Raw genomic sequence first — 18,418 nt, forward strand, 5'->3', positions numbered from 1 at the left:
GGACGCAGCTATGGAATCCCTGGACGCACCTGAGAGCTTGGAAGCACTTGATCCAATCAACTGTTGATCCAATGAATGTTGAAGACATTGGTTAAAGGTATCGTTCACCCAAATATTTTAATGTGATTTTTATCTGCTTATCCCCAAGGGCATCCAAGACATAGGTGACTTTGTTTCTTCAGCAGAACACAAACTGAAATTTTTAACTACTGAAGAAACAAAGTGACCTACATCTTGGATTTCCTGGGTTTAAGGATAACATTGTTGGGTGAACTATCTATTTAAGTTTTTTACTGTTTTCTTTTCTTTTAACTTTTCTGTAATTTAATCTAAATAACTTTCATTCACTAAATAAATTCAACCTTCTTATATTTCTGTAAGCAGTGTTCAACCTAATGTTGTGTAATGTTCAATAATTTTGTTTATGGTTTAAATAATGTTTAATTTCTTAGTTGTTCTTCTTAGTAACACTTTGATAATTTGCGCATTTGCAGATTATTTATTTGTGTAATTCCTAGTTCTAAATGATAAATTACTAATTGCATTGCACAATTACCGAGTCTGGTCATTTCATACCTCCCCGCCAATATACATTTATAGATAAACCCTTAATGCTGTAGAAACCTAAAGTATTATGACTAAAAGTAAAAGTTAATAGACAGGCCAAAAATAATAATGAATACTGTGGTCGATTTAGAAGTCAGATGTCAAGGCTGGGAATAACTTTGCATCCAAGTGGGCAGCGTTCCACTAGAGAAGTCAGTAAAATGGCAATACATTGTCATTGATACTAACTGTATTTGAAGCATCGTCACTTTAAAAAGGTGTATTCTATTTTGATCAGTTCCGTAGTGTTTATATCCGAACTATTTTGGTTTTATTCCAGTACTTCTGTGTTTATTTGAATGTCTCAAACAGAAATAATGATACAAAATACTTCATAAAGATCAGTGTGATCAGGGCTTTAATACAGAATCCTGTCATTTATGAACAACATTACGTGGGTGTTTGAATTTGTTCGCTATCTGGTTATTTATTTAAATATCCAACAGTATAAGACAGTAAACATACAACGCAACAATATATGGTTTACAAACCCGATTCCAAAAAAGTTGGGACACTGTACAAATTGTGAATAATGCAATGATGTGAAAGTTTCAAATTTCTATATTTTATTCAGAATACAACATAGATGAGATATCAAATGTTTAAACTGAGAAAATGTATCATTTTAAGGGAAAAATAATTTGATTTTAAATTTCATGGCATCAACACATCTTGAGTTGAAAAGTTGAGACAAGGCCATCTTTACCATTGTGTGGCATCCTCTCTTCTTTTTATAACAGCCTACAAATGTCTGGGTACTGAGGAGACAAGTTACTCAAGTTTAGGAATAGGAATGTTGTCCCATTCTTGTCTAATACAGGGCTCTAGTTGCTCAACTGTCTTAGGTCTCCTTTGTCGCATCTTCATCTTTATGATGCACCAAATGTTTTCTGTGGGTGAAAGATCTGGACTGCAGGCTGGCCATTTCAGTACCCGGATCCTTCTTCTACACAGCCATGATGTTGTAATTGATGCAGTATGTGGTCTGGCATTGTCATGAAGGAAAATGCAATGTCTTCCCTGAAAGAGACATTTACATTAAATTTACATTTATTCATTTAGCAGACACTTTTATCCAAAGCCGCTTACAAATGAGGACAGTGGAAGCAATCAAAAACAACAAAATGAGCAATGACATATACACTCACCTAAAGGATTATTAGTAACACCATACTAATACTGTGTTTGACCCCCTTTCGCCTTCAGAACTGCCTTTATTCTACATGGCATTGATTCAACAAGGTGCTGAAGCATTCTTTAGAAATGTTGGCCCATATTGATCGGATAGCATCTTGCAGTTGATGGAGATGGGATGCACATCCAGGGCACGAAGCTCCCGTTCCACCACATCCCAAAGATGCTCTATTGGGTTGAGATCTGGTGACTGTGAGGGCCATTTTAGTACAGTGAAGTCATTGTCATTTTCAAGAAAACATTGTGAAATGATTCGAGCTTTGTGACATGGTGCAATTATCCTGCTGGAAGTAGCCATCAGAGGATGGGTGCATGGTGGTCATAAAGGGATGGACATGGTCAGAAACAATGCTCAGGTACGCCGTGGCATTTAAACAATGCCCAATTGGCACTAAGTGGCCTAAAGTGTGCCAAGAAAACATCCCCCACACCATTACACCACCACCACCAGCCGGCACAGTGGTAACAAGGCAAGATGGATCCATGTTCTCATTCTATTTACGCCAAATTCTGACTCTACCATCTGAATGTCTCAACAGAAATCAAGACTCATCAGACCAGGCAACATTTTTCCAGTCTTCAACTGTCCAATTTTAGTGAGCTCGTGCAAAAAGTAGCCTCTTTTTCCTATTTGTGGTGGAGATGAGTGGTACCCGGTGGGATCCATCTGAGGAGAATGAGCCGACTGATTCAAGCTAATAGAAGAGCAACTTTGACTAAAATAACCACTCTTTATAACCAAGGTATGCAGCAAAGCATTTGTGAAGCCACAACACACACAACCTTGAGGCGGATGGGCTACAACAACAGAAGAACCCACCGGGTACCACGTTTTCGCCACTCTGAGGGCTTGAGAACAGTACTGTCATGCTGGTAATTATATCATCCTTTTCCATCAGTGTGGCAGCGCTTTTCAAGAGGCCAAAAAGATGCATAGACGGCCTGTATTGTTTGGGGGAACTGACAAATATGATGCTAGTTTTAAAAGTATTATTGTACAAAAATAGCAGTAATTGTAGTACCGTTCTTACATTCATAAGTTTTAGAGACACTTTTTCATTTTCTTGTCATTGTTATTTATGTTTATGCAGTTACTGTAGTAATAGCTATTGATACTGCTTAATTATATGCAGTTAACCTTGAATCAAAATAAAACAAACCAAAATCCAAACCCTACAGCAATTACCTGTAGTTATTTAATATTACTCAGTATTTGAATGTAATTACCTCTAGTTATTTAATATTACTCAGTATTTGAATGTAATTACCATGTAACAAAGACAATCATAAAATGTAACCTAACTTTTCTTTTAGGAGAAAGGCTGGTGTTTGTCTTAAAACAAAGACTAGCAACTACTTTGAACTCTTTTGATAGTACCAACTTTTTGGAGTTTGTTATTGACCTTGTTAATTGTTTAAAGAATAATTTCAACTTAATCAATTACCAAATGACTAAGCATTTATGACTACACAGAATTATATAAAAATGAATATATAAAACATACTGTTTCCTGCAGAACACTTTAGCATTCTTCATGATGTGGCTCAGGCAGCGATGAAGAATTGGCAGTTTGATTACATCTTTCAACTGTCCTGTGACAATGTCATAATACATACTGATCAAATTTACAAAAACTGTAGGCAACAACTTTGCATCAGAACAAGCAAACTATCCCACATAATCATGACAGACCTCCTCACAGATTTCCTCCCAAACAACTTGTAGTCTGTTTGAAATGACTCCATAAAAAATAACACTGATGCATTGGTGTTTTGGCAGGTGACGTATGTTGCAACAGGTCACCACCAGCTCATACACATAAAAAGGAGCAGATTTCCTAGTGGTTTTATTAACAATGCTACCTGTGGCCTCGAGATACATTGTCATCCCTGCATCGTTGAAAAGTCCCTCTCATTACTCCTCTTGGGTGCAAGAGCACCTTTTGAAGAACTTCATTTTCGTCATCTGTTTTGTCCTCCACCATTTTTTCCATACTTAATATTTCATTTCATGCCTTCTTACTTTCTTCTGTATGTTTGAAGGCAATGTTTTTGAGGACAGCTGCTGTAGTTGCCTGTCCTCTACATCCTGACTCAAAAACCTTAGGTGGTATTTTGTCCAGACACTGCAAAGGTAAGGTTCTTGGAAGCACTGATTCCAGTTGTTTTACAAATATGTCTCCGTTATCAGCCCGTACAAGTCATCTTCTCAATTCGTCCATACTGTGACACACCACCTCTCCCTGAAGTGTCACCCAGGCCTTAAGGGTACTTTCATCCTTTACAGTGACCTCCATACAAATGGGACAATCCGAAAATGTGCAGTAACCTAGGCACTGAAATAGTTGTCTTTTTTTTTCTGCAATTCTACATTATGCAAAAACTTCCAAATGATTCTGAACATCACATAATTTAAAATATAAGTAGAATAATAATGATAAAAATTGACAAAGGCTTCACCTTAACTAAAGGAGACTTAGCCTCCATAGAATCCTGGGCCTCATACTCAATGTTGCTGTCAACTGTAGCATCAGGATTGACCTGAGGAGACCACTTATATGTACACTACAAGTGTGCAAAGGATGTGTGTTTAATTTACATTATGCAATATCTGATTTGGTGCATGCCTCTTTTAGAAGTACTGGAGGTACTTAATGTAACAACTACAAACTAAGTAAATGCTAAAATCTAAAAACCTGCAACCTTGTGGAAGTTCATGCTGTACAGATAATGATTTTAATGATATCTCCATATGTATAATAAATAATCTGACATGTTTTTGGTAATTCCCATTTTTAACCATTATATTTATTTTTAAGTTAACCACCTTTTCACATGAAGATTCAGACTGTTCCTCAGTATTGTCATCCTTTAAAGCTGTAGTCAGATTCTCTCAGGAACCCTGAAAGTAGATATTATTAGCAACATAAAGTAACCCCTCAGAATAAAAAATGGCATTTCAATGGAATTTATTTTTATTGTGTCTTTATTTTTACGTAACAGAAAATACCTTCTAAAGATGTGCAGTGGCTTTACAAATTGTTAGTTGATTTACTAATGTGTTGGGAACTTCCAAGTCTTTGCAGACATCTCTCCATAACTCAGCTGCATTATAAATACCGTAGTCCTTAATTCTGGCCCCAGGTTTAGCAAATTTGCCAATGCTTTGAAATATTTCATCAAGGTTTTTCAAACTTCTTGACTTAAAAAAAACTAATTGAAAAGTCATGCAAAGGTGTATTATTGAAAATAATATATTATATTTGTATTATTGTTAATAAGTTAAAAATGTGTCAATTTAATGTAATACTTGCCTTTCCAAAGGTGGTGAATGTAGAGGTTCTAAAATAAATGTACCTACATATATGTTTTAAAAAGCCACAAAATGTATGAAATCCATGGTGCATGCCTATCTATTACCTATTTGGTCTGCTAATCCTCCTTGTAAAATATAACTTGGAGCAAAAATTACTTATTTAATCTTTTTTTGTCCAAAAACATGGTGTCCACTAGTGGTCTCACTTCCCCATAGTCACCCCACTGCAGGCACTACATTTCCCATGAGCCTTTGTCCCATTCATCACTGTTAATTGCACACCTTTTATTGCACTCAGCTGTCTCCACTTTCATTGTTATCACCTGTCCATATAAACCAGCCTATCTCATTCTGTTTGATGGAGTCATTGTTTTCCTTCACCCGGCTTTCTCGTGTTCCCTTGTGGGTTTTCATGTTTCTTGTTTTTGGACTGCCTTTCTTGCTTTTCGACCTCTTGTCTTGTCCCAGATCCAGCAGTGTGGGATTTCGTATCCGTTCCCCAGCCAGCATGGACGAGCGGAGGGGGAGGTTCCTAAATTTGATCACCCTCCGTCAAGAGGGGAGTGAGGTGGGTGGTTTGGCACAAATATTCTGGACCATGGCGGTAGGACTGGGATACAATGATGAGGCACTTAAAGACCTTTTTTAATGCTTGGCTGGATAACCCTGTGCCTGAGTGGGAGATGAAGGAGCTGGAGATCCTGGATTTTTGGGGGTTCACCGTGTACCTATGAGCAAGGGAAAGTCACCGTTGATCTTCCTGAGTCAAATCAAGTGACTGTAGATTTTCCAGAACCCAGTCAAATCACCACGGATCTTCCAGAGCCTCTTCACGTCTCTGCTGAACTACCAGAGCCTCTTCACATCTCTGCTGAACTACCAGAGCCTCTTCACATCTCTGCTGAACTACCAGAGCCTCGTCACATCTCAGACGAACTTCCTGAGTGCTCATCCTATCCTGTCATGGCCATGGAGGCCATCTACCATCTCATCAGGGCCACGGAGGCCGCCCTTAACCTGTTCATGTTCTCTATTTCAGGCTTCCCTAACCAGACTTGCTCTCCTGTGCCATCGATCCCACTATGGTAGTCTTCTGCACCGCCCTCCTGGCCTCTTTGTTTTGTTGTTGTTTTGTTTTAGTTTTTCTCTGTTTCCCTCTATGGACCTGGTCCTCTGTCCCTCCCCCTTATCCCACACAGTCCAACGCCCTCCTGTTCTCTGTGTTCCATGGTTTGTTCTGGTGTTTGGGTGAAGCATCTGGTATCTGCTCCTTAGAGGGGGGGGAAGGGTAATGTCACAGTGCCTGGTCTGTGTTTCCCTGGGTGTCCACTAGTGGTCTCACTTCCCCATAGTCACCCCACTGCAGGCACTACATTTCATCACTGTTAATTGCACACCTGTTATTGCACTCAGCTGTCTCCACTTTCATTGTTTTCAACTGTCCATATAAACCAGCCTATCTCATTCTGTTTGATGGAGTCATTGTTTTCCGTCACCCGGCTTTCTCGTGTTCCCTTGTGGGTTTTCATGTTTCTTGTTTTTGGACTGCCTTTCTTGTTTTCGACCTCTTGTCTGTTTTTGGATATTGATTTTTTTGGATTACCCATTAAAACACTGCATTTGGATCTCTCATTTCCGGTGTGCATTCGTTACATATAATTACTGGAGCAAAGTTATTGGAATAAACTGAACCAAAATTGTGTATTGAATGCAATTTGTTCCTTTATGCATGAAGGTACATAATTATACATTAACAAGTTATATTTTGTAAAGGGGAAAAAAACATTTTTGTACTTATTTTACTATATTATATATAATTTAACCCAATCTTTTAGTTTCTCAGTGAGTGTGTTTCTATGGAGGAGTGTCACAGAAATAGTATAAAACAATTCCATTACAAATTTTTTTTTCAATCAATTTTGCTTTACAGTTTTTTTCAATCGCTAACAAGCGCTTAACCATACTTTAGATACTTTCACACCTCACACCTATAAAACACAATTGGCCAAATGGATAATTTTCTTCTCAAAAACACATTTTGTTAAATATATACTAAATCTTCATTTCAAAATAGAACACATCTTTCTCTGCACACACCAACTTTACCAAAACACTGGACATCTGACTCGAAATTAAATTGTCCTGTCAAAGAATAACACTTGTTTTCACCTCACAAGATACATGCAGTCAATCAAAGTACATCAGTTTTCAAAATACTGGCTATTGTTGACATTACAAAAACTGCATAGGCTTTTCAGTCTCAGTTTTACAGGTATGTGCATGCAAAATATTCCAATTCACTGTTTTACACTAAATTTATTGGTTAGGAACTGTATGTCCAAATGTACAGTAATGTTCACATTCAAAAGCATTCCAGTAAAAAGCTATTTTTTCCTTTACTGTTTACTTCAGGAAGTACAGTAGAAACACGGTATGATAGAACAGAACAGGTTTGACAGTATTGCCTACAGTGAACAAAATATCCATGAAAAAAACAACAACAGCAAAAAGCCCAGATAAAAAGGGGGGGGGGGGTAAAATAAAAACAGTCTCTCACTGCTCCTCTCACTGCTCCTGCTCTCACTGCTCCTGCTCTCACTGCACCTGCTCCTCTCACTGCTCCTGCTCTTACTGCTCCTCTCACTGCTCCTGCATCTCTCACTGCTCCTCTCACTGCTTCTGCTCCTCTCACTGCTCCTCTCACTGCTCCTCTCACTGCTCCTGCTCCTCTCACTGCTTCTGCTCCTCTCACTGCTCCTCTCACTGCTCCTCTCACTGCTCCTGCTCCTCTCACTGCTCCTCTCACTGCTCCTGCTCTCACTGCTCCTGCTCTCACTGCTCTTCTCACTGCTCCTGCTCCTCTCACTGCTCCTCTCACTGCTCCTGCTCCTCTCACTGCTCCTGCACCTCTCACTGCTCCTCTCACTGCTTCTGCTCCTCTCACTGCTCCTGCTCCTCTCACTGCTCCTGCACCTCTCACTGCTCCTCTCACTGCTTCTGCTCCTCTCACTGCTCCTGCTCCTCTCACTGCTCCTGCTCCTCTCACTGCTCCTGCTCTCACTGCTCCTGCTCCTCTCACTGCTCCTGCATCTCTCACTGCTCCTCTCACTGCTCCTGCTCCTCTCACTGCTCCTCTCACTGCTCCTGCTCCTCTCACTGCTCATGCTCCTCTCACTGCTCTTCTCACTGCTCCTCTCACTGCTCCTCTCACTGCTCCTGCTCCTCTCAGTGCTCATCTCACTGCTCCTCTCACTGCTCCTGCACCTCTCACTGCTCCTGCACCTCTCACTGCTCCTCTCACTGCTCCTGCTCCTCTCACTGCTCCTGCACCTCTCACTGCTCCTGCTCTCACTGCTCTTCTCACTGCTCCTGCTCCTGCTCCTCTCACTGCTCCTGCTCCTGCTCCTCTCACTGCTCCTCTCACTGCTCCTGCTCCTCTCACTGCTCCTGCGCCTCTCACTGCTCCTCTCGCTGCTCCTGCATCTCTCACTGCTCCTCTCACTGCTCCTGCTCCTCTCACTGCTCCTCTCACTGCTCCTGCTCCTCTCACTGCTCATCTCACTGCATCTCTCACTGCTCCTGCTCCTCTCACTGCTCCTCTCACTGCTCCTCTCACTGCTCCTGCTCCTCTCACTGCTCCTGCTCCTCTCACTGCATCTCTCACTGCTCCTCTCACTGCTCCTCTCACTGCTCCTGCTCCTCTCACTGCTCCTGCACCTCTCACTGCTCCTGCTCTCACTGCTCCTGCTCTCACTGCTCCTCTCACTGCATCTCTCACTGCTCCTCTCACTGCTCCTCTCACTGCTCCTGCACCTCTCACTGCTCCTGCTCTCACTGCTCTTCTCACTGCTCCTGCTCCTCTCACTGCTCCTGCTCCTCTCACTGCTCCTGCACCTCTCACTGCTCCTCTCACTGCTTCTGCTCCTCTCACTGCTCCTGCTCCTCTCACTGCTCCTGCTCCTCTCACTGCATCTCTCACTGCTCCTGCTCCTCTCACTGCTCCTCTCACTGTTCCTGCTCCTCTCACTGCTCCTGCACCTCTCACTGCTCCTGCTCTCACTGCTCCTGCTCTCACTGCTCCTGCTCTCACTGCATCTCTCACTGCTCCTGCTCCTCTCACTGCTCCTGCACCTCTCACTGCTCCTGCTCTCACTGCTCCTGCTCTCACTGCTCCTCTCACTGCTCCTGCATCTCTCACTGCTCCTGCTCCTCTCACTGCTCCTCTCACTGCATCTCTCACTGCTCCTCTCACTGCATCTCTCACTGCTCCTGCTCTTCTCCCTGGGCCCCTTGCTCTTACTCTTCCTCGTCCATACATTACAGTGTTTGTCTTTTTCTGTTTCTGTTTCCAAAAACATCACTCTTCAAAGTCCTCCTTTTATTGTATAAGTGTCAATGTAATAGAAAAAAATAACCCCTGCCATTGAGTCTAAGCCAGATTGGAATCATCTGTGGTTGGCCCAATTTACACAACATAAATCAGCTAAGATATATTGTTTTTGAACTGATATAATTGCAGAAGCATAGGTTTTTATACTGTATCTAAGGTTTGGAACATTGTTTTTGCTATTGTGGTATGTTGTGTATTAACATTTGTAAATACTACAAAAACAATCCATAATTTTGTTGGGAGGTATAGCTTGTCTGTTCAGAAAATGTAAGCATTGTGGAAATGTGTTCAATGACTCCATATTGTGTGAAAATGACATGAAATGTGTGAATAGTATGGCCACAATAGACAGATGCTGTGCTAATTGTGTTTAGAGTTTTGAAAATGTGACAACTGCTTGGACAAATGCTTGTTAGCGACTGAAAAAAACTGTAATATCACAACCATACATCTAGGTTACGTATGTAACCCTCGTTCCCTGAAGGAGGGAACTGAGATGTTTTCATCAGAAAGAGACTGACAAATGGGATCTCACCCAGCACAAGTAAGGGCCTATTCGGTTGTTAAGTGATGACGTGAGAGGCGCTGTTTCCGGGTCCAAGCTTCAACTCGCTTCACTTGAGAATACGACCTCAGCAGCCGTTTATGAGCACTGTTTATTCATATTAAAAATTTAAGCTAAACGCTTTCAAACTTACGGTATGCACTACAGTCTCCGTGCTAACAGCGTCCCAAACACAAATAATTTTTATATATATTTTTTATATTTATATTTTCATTGTCTGGCTATCTGGGACTTCGGTATGGAGTTAAATGTTACGATTATAACTTTTTTGCTAGTATTCTATAACATTGTGAGTTTATATTAGCACCTTTTGTTGTTTTCTCGTTGTAACTGATAGAGCGTTTGGACACGGAAGCGCTGCTATGTGACGTCAGACTTAACAAGCGAATAGCTGACACAGACCCAACAGTCTCAAACCCCTAAAGAACCATAAGGTTGCCGTTCAAGGAGTCAGTATCAATAAATTTGACGAAATAATACAGTGGTGCAAAAACGTATTTAGTCAGCCACAAATTGTGCAAGTTCTCCCACTTAAAAAGATGAGAGAGGCCTGTAATTTTCATAATAGGTACACTTCAACTATGAGAGACAAAATGAGAAATTAAAAAACAGAAAGTCACATTGTAGGATTTTAAATTAATTTATTTTTCAAATTATGGTGGAAAATAAGTATTTGGTCAACGACAAAAGTTTATCTTCATACTTGGTTATGTACCATTTGTTGGCAATGACAGAGGTCAAATGTTTTCTTTAAGTCTTCAAAAGGTTTTCACACATTGTTGCTGGTATTTTGGCCCATTCCTCCATGCAGATGTCCTCTCGAGCAGTGATGTTTTTGGGCTGTCGCTGGGAAACAAAGACTTTCAACTCACTCCAAAAATGTTCTATGGGGTTGAGATCTGGAGACTGGCTAGGCCACTCCAGGACCTTGAAATGCTTCTTACGAAGCCACTCCTTCGTTGCCCGGGTGGTGTGTTTTGGATCATTGTCATGCTGAAAGACCCAGCCATGGTGTTCTTTGGATGCAACTCAGCATTCTTTCTCCTCCAAACACGACGAGTTGAGTTTTTACCAAAAAGTTCTATTTTGGTTTCATCTGACCATATGACACTCTCCCAACCCTCTTCTGGATCATCCAAAAGCTCTCTAGCAAACTTCAGATGGGCCTGGACATGTACTGGCTTCAGCAGGGGGACACATCTAGCACTGCAGGATTTGAGTCCCTGGCAGCGTAGTGTGTTATTGATGGTAGCCTTTGTTACTTTGGTCCCAGCTCTCTTCAGGTCATTCACTACTAGGTCCCCCCGTGTGGTTCTGGGATTTTTGCTCACCGTTCTTATGATAATTTTGTCCCCATGGGGTGAGATCTTGCGTGGAGCCCCAGATCGAGGGTGATTATCATTGGTCTTGTATGTCTTCCATTTCCTAATAATTGCTTCCACAGTTAATTTCTTCACACCAAGTTGCTTACCTTTTGCAGATTCAGTGTTCCCAGCCTGGTGCAGGTCTCCAATTTTGTTTCTGGTGTCCTTTGACAGGTCTTTGGTCTTGACCATAGTGGAATTTGGAGTGTGACTGGAGTGTTTGAGGTTGTGGACAGGTGTCTTTTATACTGATAACAAGTTCAAACAGTTGAGTCAAGTTGATTCACGCATATACGCATTATGAGGCAATTTCTCCTGATAAACTCCTGAAAACTTTCAGTTTTGATTGTAAGGCATAACAACAAAACTTTGTGCACTTATAAAATAAAGATAACAAACAAGGTGTGCTGTCTGCAGCCTTTGTCTGTGCTGATCTTCATTTACAGACACATCATTAAAATGAACTGTGACTCAGTGAATACTCGACTAAGAGTCATGAGAAATATATCTATAGAAAGCCTGACATGTCTACTTTTAAACTAAACAAGTGCTACCGAAAACAAATATTCTGTGATAAAGTAATCCATATGAAAACAATGCGATGTCCTTTTTCCGTCTCCCTTCATTATCTTTTAATGTGACCACGCCCCCGCGCTGAACGCTCTATTCAGATTCTAATGTTTCACTGAAGACCGCGGATTGAATATGCCCACAAGAGAAGAAAACGCAGCGAGACTGTTTTTCAAGTTTTTTTATTTTACGGTTTGCTTCGCGATGAGAGGAATAAGACATAATTCACCGAAAAAAGATGTGATGTGGTTGAGGATAAAAAGAATGATGCACTTTATTCAGCAGAGATCATAAACATGAGTAAGCCTTTTTTTATTTATTTATATACTTGTACTAATTTTCACATAACTTGTAAACATTTTACTACTTAGACTTTTTCTAAAGACTTTTTCCAAACTATAATTCCTGACTAAATGTCTAATCAAGTTAAACATTATGAAGTTTCAATAACAATATACAATACTATACCATTCAAAAGCTTGATGTAAATAATATAAATGTAACAAGTAAATGTAACTGTAACAAATGTAAGAAACAATGCTGTTCTTTCAATTTATCCCCCCTAAAAAACCTGAAAAATATTCTCAGCTCTTTTCAACATTAATAATAATAATAATAATAATGTTAACAAAATCTTTTTTGTGTGTGTGTAGAAAATCACATTGTAAAAAGGATTTCTGAAGGATTGTGTGACTGGAGTAATGATGCAAAAAAAAAAATCAGTTTGAAAGTCAGCTTTGATTGTTCTAATAAACTGCTCCTCCAAGTGGATATTAAATTATGTTGTGGGATAATTATATTCTAAATCAGTGGTTTTCAACCTGTGGTCTGCAGTGGAATTGCAGGTGGGATGCCAATTACTATTAAAATAAATAATATTGTTAATACATGTAAAAATGTCTAAGTCATAACATAACATCATTTCATATACAGTATTGTTCAAAATAATAGCAGTACAATGTGACTAACCATAATAATCAAGGTTTTTAGTATATTTTTTATTGCTACGTGGCAAACAAGTTACCAGTAGGTTCAGTAGATTCTCAGAAAACAAATGAGACCCAGCATTCATGATATGCACGCTCTTAAGGCTGTGCAATTGGGCAATTAGTTGAAAGGGGTGTGTTCAAAAAAATAGCAGTGTCTACCTTTGACTGTACAAACTCAAAACTATTTTGTACAAACATTTTTTTTTTCTGGGATTTAGCAATCCTGTGAATCACTAAACTGATATTTAGTTGTATGACCACAGTTTTTTAAAACTGCTTGACATCTGTGTGGCATGGAGTCAACCAACTTGTGGCACCTCTCAGCTGTTATTCCACTCCATGATTCTTTAACAACATTCCACAATTCATTCACATTTCTTGGTTTTGCTTCAGAAACAGCATTTTTGATATCACCCCACAAGTTCTCAATTGGATTAAGGTCTGGAGATTGGGCTGGCCACTCCATAACATTAATTTTGTTGGTTTGGAACCAAGACTTTGCCCGTTTACTAGTGTGTTTTGGGTCATTGTCTTGTTGAAACAACCATTTCAAGGGCATGTCCTTTTCAGCATAGGGCAACATGACCTCTTCAAGTATTTTAACATATGCAAACTGATCCATGATCCCTGGTATGCGATAAATAGGCCCAACACCATAGTAGGAGAAACATGCCCATATCATGATGCTTGCACCTCCATGCTTCACTGTCTTCACTGTGTACTGTGGCTTGAATTCAGAGTTTGGGGGTCGTCTCACAAACTGCCTGTGGCCCTTGGACCCAAAAATAACAATTTTACTCTCATCAGTCCACAAAATGTTCCTCCATTTCTCTTTAGGCCAGTTGATGTGTTCTTTGGCAAATTGTAACCTCTTCTGCACATGCCTTTTTTTTAACAGAGGGACTTTGCGGGGGATTCTTGAAAATAGATTAGCTTCACACAGACGTCTTCTAACTGTCACAGTACTTACAGGTAACTCCAGACTGTCTTTGATCATCCTGGAGGTGATCATTGGCTGAGCCTTTGCCATTCTGGTTATTCTTCTATCCATTTTGATGGTTGTCTTCCATTTTCTTCCACGTCTCTCTGGTTTTGCTCTCCATTTTAAGGCATTGGAGATCATTTTAGCTGAACAGCCTATCATTTTTTGCACCTCTTTATAGGTTTTCCCCTCTCTAATCAACTTTTTAATCAAAGTACGCTGTTCTTCTGAACAATGTCTTGAACGACCCATTTTCCTCAGCTTTCAAATGCATGTTCAAAAAGTGTTGGCTTCATCCTTAAATAGGGGCCACCTGATTCACACCTGTTTCTTCACAAAATTGATGACCTCAGTGATTGAATGCCACACTGCTATTTTTTTGAACACACCCCTTTCAACTAATTCAACTAATTGCCCAATTGCACAGCCTTAAGAGCGTGCATATCATGAATGCTGGGTCTTGTTTGTTTTCTGAGAATCTACTGAACCTACTGGTAACTTGTTTGCCACGTAGCAATAAAAAAATATACGAAAAACCTTGATTATTCTGGTTAAACTAATTTTTAAATAGGCGCTGTCTTTATAAATAAACCACAGATTTGAGTTTTAAACAACTACATTCTCGCCTGAAATACTTTTAAAATTACATTTCAAGACACAATAACAGTAATATTTTGAAAATGATCAGAATAAATGGTGGTTGAACTCAACCAATGCTGCGTGAACTCAACCAATCAGGATGTTTAGCAACCAAGTCCCGCCCCCGAAAGTTCCGGAACTTTAAAAAAGTACTACCTCGCCAGCAGGGACTTTCTGAGGGACATTTTTTTATCCAGAACTTTATTTAGTTCCTGGTTCCTGCGGTGGAAACACACCTAGTACCAGGCCAAAGTCCCTAGATCCTGGGTAAAGTTCTTGTGGTGGAAACGCGGCATCTGATGTTCACTCTGCTCAGCGCCCCTGCAGAGTGTGGATTGAAAAACTGAAGCCCCCTTAAAAGGGCCTAGCGACGCCCCAGGTTGGCACGCTTGCTTTTGCGTTTGGGTCCATGCGTTTTGGGTTTTGAGTGTTGGCTTAGATTGCGTTTGGGTCACAAGCAAGTGAAGCAGCAAGCAGTGCAGCAGCGTTTGGGGGTTTAACAGCCAGCAGGTTGTTTTTTGGTTTGGTAGAGAACAGGGGCGTGTCTAGGGGGAGGCTGGGGGAGGCAGTGCCTCCCCTAGGACAAGCCCTGCCTCCCCTGAGAAATTATCTGTCATCTGATGATAAATTAAAGTGGATTGTTTTGTGCATATTTTTCCATCACTAGCAGATGGGTCTGACCCAACAAAAATCCAGTTTGACGCTGTTAGACTGTGCGGGCGCTTCGGGCGTACGCGCTCAGAAAAAGTCCATCACGTGAGAACAGAACGCCAATGAAATGTTTACCAAGCAGAGCTTTACTGCAGTGGCGTGTCCACAAGAGTGGCACAAATGAGCCTTGCCACCCCAAAGCGTATGGGAACGAAGTGCATTGAGAGCGGAACAGCGTGATTTTGACTGAAACATGTTTTTTGAAAGTCAGAGAATTCTGCGACTTGCGCCTGCGACTTTGAGGTCGAACGCTAAAGTCAAAAGTGCCCTCGCGGTCCGGTCACTGCGGTCAAGCCAGCCGCCAAGTAGAAAAGCACGGTCAATCTAGCCGCCACGTTATTTCGAGGGTCGCGTATAAACTACGTATTACGGTAACACCGTCAGAGAACTGATCTGAATGGAGTGCTCTTCCAGCGAACGCTACTTTTTCCCCCAACACACAGTCCGTTACTGTCTGATGCTGAATACCAAAATAAAAACCCTCTAATACTCATATTACAAAATAAGAACAATAATATATGCTTGTTGCATCTCTACATTCGAAAAACTATACAAATAAAAGTTCTAGAATGCACAGACAGAAAGTACCGTGTCAGCTGCATGCTGCTGCATCTACTTAAAAAAATCTATAAAAAATAAAGTTATAGATTGCACAGGCCACTTTCACCTCAGATTGAGAGTACACCTTGCCACGATGTCAGATGCATCGTTTCAGGACAGTCCGATGTGGAATTACAATATAAGAGCCTCCCAAATCTCATAAATGGGATGCTGCATCTCTATTTTCAAAAATCTATAAAAATCTAAGTTATAGATTGCACAGGCCACTTTCACCTCAGATTGAGAGTACACCTTGCCACAATGTCAGCTGCATCGTTTCAGGACAGTCTGATGTGTAATTACAAAATAAAAGCCTCTCACATCTAAGAAAAAAAACTGCTGCATCTCTACTTTGAAAAATGTAAATTTAAAAAAGTTATAGATTGCACAGGCCACTTTCACCTCAGATTGAGAGTACACCTTGCCACAATGTCAGCTGCATCGTTTCAGGACGGTCTGATGTGGAATTACAAAAAAAGAGCCTCCCAAATCTCATAAACAAGCTGCTTCATCTCTACCTTCAAAATTATATATTTAAAAAAGTTATGGATTGCACAGGAAACTTTCACCTCAGCTTGAGAGTACACCTTGCCACGATGTCAGCTGCATCGTTTCAGGACGGTCTGATATGGAATTACAAAATAAGAGCCTCCCAAATCTCATAAATGGGATGCTGCATCTCTATATAAAAATAAATCTATAAAAATTAAAGTTATACATTGCACAGACCATTTTCACCTCAGATTGAGAGTACATCTTGCCACAATGTCAGATACATCGTTTCAGGACGGTCTGATGTGAGATTACAACATAAGAGCCTCCCAACTCTCATAAGGGGAAGTCGTGGCCTAATGGTTAGAGAGTCAGACTCCCAATCGAAGGGTTGTGAGTTCTAGTCTCGGGCCGGACGGAATTGTGGGTGGGGGGAGCGCATGTACAGTTCTCTCTCCACCTTCAATACCACGACTTAGGTGCCCTTGAGCAAGGCATTGAACCCCCAACTGCTCCCCGGGGGCCACAGCATAAATGGCTGCCCACTGCTCCGGGTGTGTGCTCACAGTGTGTGTGTGTGTGTATGTGTGTGTGTTCACTGCTCTGTGTGTGTGCATTTCGGATGGGTTAAATGCAGAGCACAAATTCTGAGTATGGGTCACCATACTTGGCTGAATGTCACTTCACTTTTTTAAAAAAAGATGCTGCATCTCTACATTCAAAAATCTATAAAAACTAAAGTTATAGATTGCACAGACCACTTTCACCTCAGATTGAGAGTACACCTTGCCACGATGTCAGATGCATCATTTCAGGACAGTCTGATGTGGAATTACAAAATAAGAGCCTCCCAAATCTCATAAACAAGCTGCTTCATCTCTACTTTCAAAATTATATATTTAAAAAAGTTATGGATTGCACAGGAAACTTTCACCTAAGCTTGAGAGTACACCTTTTCACAATGTCAGCTGCATCGTTTCAGGACAGTCTGATGTGTAATTACAAAGTAAGAGCCCCCCAAATATCATAAATGAGATGCTACATCTCTATATAAAAAAATCTATAAAAATTAAAGTTATACATTGCACAGGCCACTTTCACCTCAAATTGAGAGTACACCTTACCACAATGTCAGCTGCATCGTATCAGGATGGTCTGATGTGGAATTACAAAATAAGAGCCTCTCAAATCTCATAAATGAGATGCTGCATCTCTATATTAGAAAATCTATAAAAATCTATAAAAAAATTTAAGTTATAGATTGCAGAGGCCACTTTCACCTCAGATTGAGAGTACACCTTGCCACAATGTCAGCTGCATCGTTTCAGGAAGGTCTGATGTGGAATTACAAAATAAGAGCCTCCCAAATCTCATAAACAAGCTCCTTCATCTCTACTTTCAAAATGATACATTTAAAAAAGTTATGGATTGCACAGGACACTTTCACCTCAGATTGAGAGTACACCTTGCCACAATGTCAGCTGCATCGTTTCGGGACAGTCTGATGTGTAATTACAAAATAAGAACCCCCAAATATAATAAATGAGATGCTACATCTCTATATAAAAAAATCTATAAAAAATTAAAGTTATACAATGCACAGGCCACTTTCACCTCAAATTGAGAGTACACCTTTCCACAATGTCAGCTGCATTGTTTCAGGACGGTCTGATGTGGAATTACAAAATAAGAGCCTCCCAAATCTAATAAATAGGATGCTGCATCTCTATTTTCAAAAATCTATAAAAATCTAAGTTATAGATTGCACAGGCCACTTTCACCTCAGATTGAGAGTACACCTTGCCACGATGTCAGATACATCGTTTCAGGACGGTCTGATGTGGAATTACAAAATAAGAGCCTCCCAAATCTCATAAATGGGATGCTGCATCTCTATTTTCAAAAATCTATAAAAATCTAAGTTATAGATTGCACAGGCCACTTTCACCTCAGATTGAGAGTACACCTTGCCACAATGTCAGCTGCATCGTTTCAGGAAG

Source organism: Carassius gibelio, chromosome B3 (genome assembly GCF_023724105.1).
Source record: "Carassius gibelio isolate Cgi1373 ecotype wild population from Czech Republic chromosome B3, carGib1.2-hapl.c, whole genome shotgun sequence".
NCBI lineage: Eukaryota > Metazoa > Chordata > Actinopteri > Cypriniformes > Cyprinidae > Carassius > Carassius gibelio.